We start from the raw sequence: 7,900 nt of genomic DNA on the forward strand, positions 1-7,900 counted from the left end.
TCTACTTACTGTTACAAGCGAGATAAACTTTAAAGAGTTGAATGAGAAATTGTTATCCTTTTTCTTTGACTTATTTTTTGACGTGGAAACAGATACTGTCGGATTGTACCACCGGTTATATAATATTCTGTATTTAGAAATGGAAGAACTGGGAGATAGTAATAAAATTGACAATTATTATAGATACTTACTTTGTTTTATCGCAACGAATATTTTATTTAACGACGGTTTTTCTAGCTTTAATTTTTATCCCATAAAAAGAAAAATTGGTGTAACAATTTAATTCTGTTTAAGAAATACGAAACTTATGTGAGTATACCTGACTCTGTTAGCGTATAATAGCATAAATAATGAGATATTTGTCTTCGAATATTTACTAAAAAAAAGAAATTAATTATTGCTAATTTTCAATTCACTCTTTCTCATGAATGAAATACCTTATAGAGTCTAAATATTTCCGTATGACGCTCCATATAATGTTATTAATATTCACTTAATCTATATGTATAAATCTAAATTGTCGTTAATTATTGTAATTAATTTTAAAGTATAATTTGCAAAAAGAAAAATGAAAGAAAAAATAAAAAAGGAATTGCATCGGCCGGGAATCGAACCCGGGCCGCCCGCGTGGCAGGCGAGCATTCTACCACTGAACCACCGATGCTTCTTGAAGGATACTGCTTCCTCCCTGGATGTTCATCGGAAAATAATGCGTGAAAATTCTGAATAAACAATGACTAAAATATAATAATTATTCATTTTATGTAACAATTGAAAGACAAATTATATTCCTCTATCATTTTCTCAACAAAAATTGAAAGTTTATCCACACGACAATACACTCTATTTAATACTAATTCATCTACATAATTCGTTGATTAAAATTAAGTATGCACGTATCGTTATAAACTATAAAAACATTATTATTTATATCAATTTTACTAAAATTTAAATTTACTTTAATTTCTCAATTTTTCTTTCATTTTATATTTTCCTGTTTTCTGATAAAAATACGATTTTATAATCTCATTTTCTACTCGAGTGTTCTGTGAAATAATAGTATAGAAAATTTTTTTAATTATTCCTACCGAAATCAGATTGGAACAGTCAACAGAGATTAGTTCAGTGGGCGAGCCTCTCGCGTTCGTTAACTGATATTAACAACGGAATTATTCCAATAAATTCTAGTTTGCGGTCGAAATGTTCCGTCGGTGCGCGGCTCATCCAGAGAAGAAAAGTTCTCCGCAGATAGCCGTAAAATTTCGTTGTCCGAACATTGTTTGAAACTCATCAACAGCGCGGCCAACAGAAGGACTTGAAATTTTAATACGCTCGGTGTTACATTCAGTTTAACGGCCCCCTAAATTTTCCGTAAAAGCAACGGTGAATACGGAGAAATGAAATACTTAAACACCCGTGCATATGTCATCGTGCACTTACTTAATTCGAGATATCAAAATTATGTTTACGCAATTTTCTCGAGCAATTTTATTACTCGATTTTGACTTATACTATACATTTTTATATATATCATTGTACAATTCTATCGATATTTAAGGATATTATACTGAATATGGAATGCAAAAAATACATAGCGAGGCATAATTAATTTTGTTATTACTTGCGATGCAATTTTATTCGAAGCTATTTCATTAGCAACTTATAGCGATGATTGTGGATAGTTTCTTCTGCGTATCTTAGCATTGTCGGCGATTTTCAGACAAATAATTCTACGACTATGTGCAACACAATTGAGCGATAAAATGCATCCGCGTTCCAAGAATCATTTTCCCAAAAATAAGTAAATGTCCGGTGATTTATGGTCGCGGGGTGTGTGTACGTCAGCCGGCGTCGAACGATCAACACCCCGCGCACGCAATTTGAACCCATCGAACCACCGAAATATCACGAACTTCCCCGAAGTTATGAAGACGTAAAGCTCGCCGCTGACACGTATACACGCCTACACACATATGCCGACCGCAAAATTTATAACCCGGTGCACCTCCGTGCATGAAATTTTAAACCGACCGCCGCCTTCGGCCGAAACAAAATGGATCGCTTGCTATTCCAGTCGGAGCCGCCGCGGATGGAATAGTCTTCGATAACGTCGCGTCATTCCCACGGTTTCAATGAAGATACGTGTAGGCGGCCGATGCTTGCGCACAAACTCCACGGAATCCGGCGTGCAGTTTCGATCATTTCGCGCGAAACACCGTCATTCGGGGTTTCGCGTTACGCCGGGCCATTATGCGTTCGCCAATCAATTAAACGAAATTTCGAGACGCGGTGGTTAATTAAAATTACGCGACTTTTATTGCCGGGCTGGTATATTAGAGTTCGAAAAAATCATCGGAGCGTGGAAACTCGCGGAAAAATTGAAGACTGGCGTCAATCGTTGAAATTATCGAAATTAATTAGTATCGTTCGATGAATAATGTACGCGAGTTTGTTAACTGTACGGCGACTGTACAATGTAGGAAGTATATTAAATTTATGACAAGGTATGTGCGGAATACAAAACTGTGACGACATTTATACGAATATTATTACTTGCGAATTTTATTCATTTATGACAAAAATAAATGACTGAAGATATTGAATGAATTTCAGAATTTTTGTGAAGTATTTTCAGGGTACTGAGAATGTGATAAGAGAAAAATCTTGTAGCTATTTTTGATGATTATTTTAAGTTTTAGTCAGACATTTTTGTGTCATGCTCTATACACAACAAAGAATCGGGATGCATCGTTCACTTTCCCATTATTTAAGCCCTGACGCTTAACCCATTTTTCCGAAGAAAACATCCACTTCTACAACCCTTAATCCACAAAGGATTATCCCTTAAATCCGGTAAACACTGAAACGTACCTTTGCTGCAAATGAACGTCTCGAAGACTGGCCGCCGAAAAACTACCAATAAACGAGACGAGCCATCGATTCGCGACGGTAACTCGGCCGCAGAGTCTGCGCGAGATTAAAACCTTTCTGGAACAATGAGCGCGCCGGTGTCTCAAGTACAGCATAATGAAACGTATAACTCAATCCCGCGGGCGGGGAAGCGGTGTGTGCGCCGGGGCGATGTTATGAAAACAGGAGCGACCCTATTAAGACCTACGTACACATCCTCCGCAAGCAAAGGGTTAATCCTCGTATCAGGAAGCTCTTCGTGCCGTCCTCGATCCCGTATCATAATCGATATCGCCTCGGGTGCTTCTGCAAGGAGGCAACTGCGCCGAAGGTTTAGGAGAGTTCGCCGGTTATAGGTTATAGGTTCGATTTCGCTGTTGCACAAGCACGTCGTATTTCCGGCGCGCTTCGAAAATGGAGGACACGACTACCGACCCGCCGCCGCCGCCGCCTTCGAGCTCCGTCGGCCGCCTTTTCATATCCATGCATCGCATCAGCCTCGCTATTAGATTCCCGGTCCCGGGGCTGCGATTTCCGGCGCGGCTCTTCCCGCGAGCGAATACCATCCAGAGACCCGCAACATTTAAATTCCATGCCACGATTGTCCCGCCGATCCTTTCGACAGTGATTCCGCTGATTCAATTCGTTTCCTTCGGCCTCGGTCCACGTAGACGACCCACTCTTTCCAAGACCCCCCCACCCCCATATTTCTAGGCCGAACCGTCGCCGTCCACCTTTCTTCCTTTCCTACACTTTTGCCGGCGGTCCTCTTACATCTCGGCTTCCCGACAGATGTCTTTGGAGGAGGCCGGGACCTCTCTTACGCGCTCTATCGATCTGAAAAGTTCACGCTTGTTGAACACCGTCGGCTCGGCCACGTACGATCCTTTCGTTTAATTTCCACTCCGTGACTACACCTGGACTTCGTTCTCCGACGGCTCGCGCTGTTCGCGACAGCTTCTTGCTACGTTACCAATAATCGAAATGACGGTTATTATGCAGAATTAACGTTGTTAAGATTAATTGCAAGATACGTAAGCTGTGCTATTATTTTTACCGAATTTAAATATTTTCACTGTTCTATGTTTTTATTTTTAAGGAATATATTTTTAAATAATTTAAATATTTCTACTGTTCTATGTTAGAGTTATTTGTTACCTTCACGAAAGCGTAATTAATTGGGTGAACTTAAAAATAATTTCTTCGATGCTTGAACTCCATTTACGATTAAGTCTGTATCTTTAATATATTATTCTTTGAGTTATTTGTTTCCTTCGTGAAAGCATAATGAATCGGATAAACTTCAAATAGTTTCTTTACTGTTCGAACTCCATTTACGATTAAATCTGTATCATTAATGTATCGTATCTCGCGACGATCTATAAAATTTCAAAATCAGTACAAATTGCGACGGGTTGCGTTAAAAAGAAAGTTTTCCCAAGTCGCGTGCACGGCGACGCAACGGCGGCGGAGCGACGTGGGACGATGGAAAACCTCGAACTCCCGAGTAAAAGCTCCCAGTGTGAACGTAATTATTAGCAAAAAGGCGGATCTAATATTTTTCATTAGTACGGAATTACTTAAAACACGGGGAGGCGGTAGCGAGAAAAAAAAGAGTGGCCTCCCGCGGGGAGCGAAATTTTTTATCGCGCGTCAGAGCACCCGGAAAAGTAGGGAAGAATGTAAAACAGAATTTGCCCGCGTCCCGGTAAATCAGATTTGTCCGCGCGAGGACACTCTCCCGTAATTTTATCAGCCTCTATCATATCCGCGGAGAGCAATTATATCGGGGAACGCGTTTTTCGCGCATGAAATCAATTTCGCGCCGGAAATAATATTCGCGCGGCGATACGCACGGCGGCGTCGCGTATACGCGGCAGGCTTCGATGACCGTTATCGTGCCCGTTCGTTCGATTAACAATAACCGTTCGCCGTTCGCGCGTCTAAGCTCTCTTCAACCCCTTGGCGCGCTTTGACGAGTCCGACGCGCGATGAAAATTACGGTGATCAATTCTTAACCTCTCAGGCACGGCTGGATTTTGCGCAAATAAAGTTTCTCGTAACTAAATTATTATTTTTCTTAATATATATTTTCTTGGTATAGCTATATATATATATTCTTTTCTTGCTGTATTGTACATACACACTTTCACATTAATCGTTTACTTTTATAATTAATAAAACAATTCAGGTTATGTCAGGTTATTTGGTAAAGCACGAAACATTCACGAGAGCCACTATAGTGGCGCGTCGCGTCTAAGAGGTTAAGTATGGATATTATTATATTCTTTAAAATTGGCACCCAATTCTAATTCCTTGTTATTAATATTTAAGCATTCAATTAAATTCAAGCACGAAATGAACATTAACCCGTTAAGTTTATTAGCGATTTGCAACTGTTTCTCGATGTCTACAAATTCATATAAATCGAATATTATTATAATAATATTATATATACATATATACATATATAACGTATACTATGTAACAATATAAATGTTCATAAGCTCTGGTATGTAACATCCACGATGACGCGGAGTGCAAATGGTTAATGTTCTGTCTCTTCTAAGAAATGATAACAAATTGAAAAATTCCTAATCGCAGTAACTGTGAAGAGAATGGTACGTCAAGGGGTTAAGGGAACACGGAATCGTCGACCGGCTCGTTGGGAAATTTAGAAACGTGGGAAAACAAAACAGAGCCCGGTTCGTCGAATAGCTGCGCGCAGAATTTCAAATATTGGTCCTGTAAACAGGACAATGACCAATTTGGCTCATCAGGTTATCGACCTCTCATTGGTCCATTTAGCTTGCACACGATGATTCCGCTCCACTCTAAACCGCTGTGCTAAATTACCGTGTATTTGAAAGTGTCCGTGTTACATCACAATTGTCTTTTATTAGGAGCTTCGTCGAAATAAAACATTATTTTAAATTTTCAATGATTATTAGAGGATTTTATACGTTTATAACAAGAATGAGTAGATGTAATAAGAAGAGTAAAATAATTTGAAGGATGTAAAGCACTGTTGCATTACTTTCGGTTAATAAAAATGATCATGGCGTGAAATAAATATTTTAATTTCTATTTTATTTTATATATATATTTAGCGAGTCATTTAATTCTCGCGCCTTAATTTCTCTTCTAAACTTCATATTGTATAAAAAGAATATTTTTCTGTTTGATCAAATGTACAACATTCAATCCTGTCATTCGAGTCTATTATAGTCCAACGTAAAACATAAGTCTATTAAATCCAAAATAATTAAGCTGTGAAATTTCAGAAATTAATATTTATCGCAACACTCTTCAATTGATCTTAACGCAAGAAATGTTGAAAATGATGACAGACGCAACATTCAGATGTGCACAAAAGTCTCTAAAAACCCATTAAAAAAAGGGTCCATCTAAGAACAAAGCCGTCACCCACGTAACTGTTGAATAAGTCGACCAGTGCCGTCGACCTTGCCAGTTTCGCGTCGAACCAAGGGATCGTAGACTCGGTGTGTCACGTCGGTGATTTACGCGGCGGATCCGAAAAAGCATAATCCGGCCCGTTCCTTTTAAATGTCGCCGGCAGAGCAAGTAATTCGAGTTCGCGCGGGCCAAAAGGAGGTCAAGAACAGGCCGGCCTGAAAGCGGGCGAACTCCCACCGGTATGCGGCACGGCCGAGGCATTAACGCAGGAAACATTCCGGCGATCCATACGGGAGCGCTATGAATTCCCCCCGGGTTGATAAGGCTACCGACCGGAGTCATCAGATAAAATGATTCCTACCGGCGAGCGACGAAGGCCGCGGGAATACGTCGTGCGCGCCGAGAATAGTCGGGTTTAGCCCGGCGATATCGAGCAGATAGGACTTTACGTCTCAAAGGGCTCTCGAGTTCGGAACCGAGGGCGGAGAAGTGACCCAGAACCGTGCTGACGGCGGCTCTAACGCGAAAATAATGAGACCTGTAAACCGGAAGCTGCGCTGTATCGGCGACAAAGATCTCGCAGCCCCGCGTATCATCTGTCTTCCGCGTTATCGGCGCGCGACGACCCGCGTTATAAACAAGCTCAGCGGTTTCTGGATTTGTCAGCGTGCGCCGAATGCGTCGATCGGACAAAAATGCTTAACCCCCTGCCGTGTTTCGACGAGTCTGACTCTTTCATTGTCTTGTCAAGTGTAAATGTTATTCCGTTCTTTTAACCCTTTGCATTGGAAGCTGTTTTAATTGTAAGGCTAAAACAATTTTTCTGACTTACGATATTTCTATTTTCTGTGACAAAGTTCGCTTCATGCATATGAAATAGAATCTTGTGATTCATGCAATTCTTTAAATCTGGACTTTGATGTATAAAATCTACCCTGTAGTTATTAATCCACAACAATTATATCTTCATAAATTAAAATTTATTATTTTTCAACTTATTACAAAAATAAGAAGACTGAATTAATGAAAGAGTGCTCCCTCCCTATGAAAGAGTACTTGCAATTCTATAATTATTGAAATTAGAAACGTGAAATCGTCGATGTTGGCCTGCAGGGTAGTCGCAGCATTAAATAAATCGATTAAAGGCGACTGCATTTCGAGGGATACTTGCGACGAGTCGTCCCGCACACGCTTACCCGGGGGAAGTTCGCTCGCGCGGCTCGTATGTACAGAAGGGTGCCTAGAGCCTCCGAAACTCGTGGGTCTCGTACGCGAAACAGACGCGAATACGTAACGTAGGTGTTTGGTCTAGGGAGCCCGCGTCTTCCGTTTATTTTTGCCGTTTCGCGAGAACGCCCGTCGTCGGATTCGTGTGCGGACCAGGTCCTGACAAATCGAGTGTTCCTGAACCAGGTCGAACCTTTAAGGGGGGCGCCGCCGCACACTGTTCCCCGGCCTTCGGGAACACTCTTTTACGAGTCGGTTTGCAATCCGACGGGTTATATCGGCAGGGATTGTGTATTTTTCCGTGGAAACTTGTCTTTGTGTTCCGTTGTTTGTTCTTTAAATTCGC

General features: G+C 40.8%; 1 non-coding gene across 1 annotated transcript; it reads right to left on the minus strand.

Annotated features, from left to right (window-relative positions):
- Positions 1-593: 593 nt before the first annotated feature.
- On the minus strand, positions 594-664 carry Trnag-gcc (transfer RNA glycine (anticodon GCC)). The gene has a single exon. It is a non-coding gene; the product is annotated as a tRNA-Gly (tRNA).
- Between the last annotated feature and the right edge of the window lie 7,236 nt (positions 665-7,900).

Source organism: Augochlora pura, chromosome 2 (genome assembly GCF_028453695.1).
Source record: "Augochlora pura isolate Apur16 chromosome 2, APUR_v2.2.1, whole genome shotgun sequence".
Taxonomy (NCBI): domain Eukaryota; kingdom Metazoa; phylum Arthropoda; class Insecta; order Hymenoptera; family Halictidae; genus Augochlora; species Augochlora pura.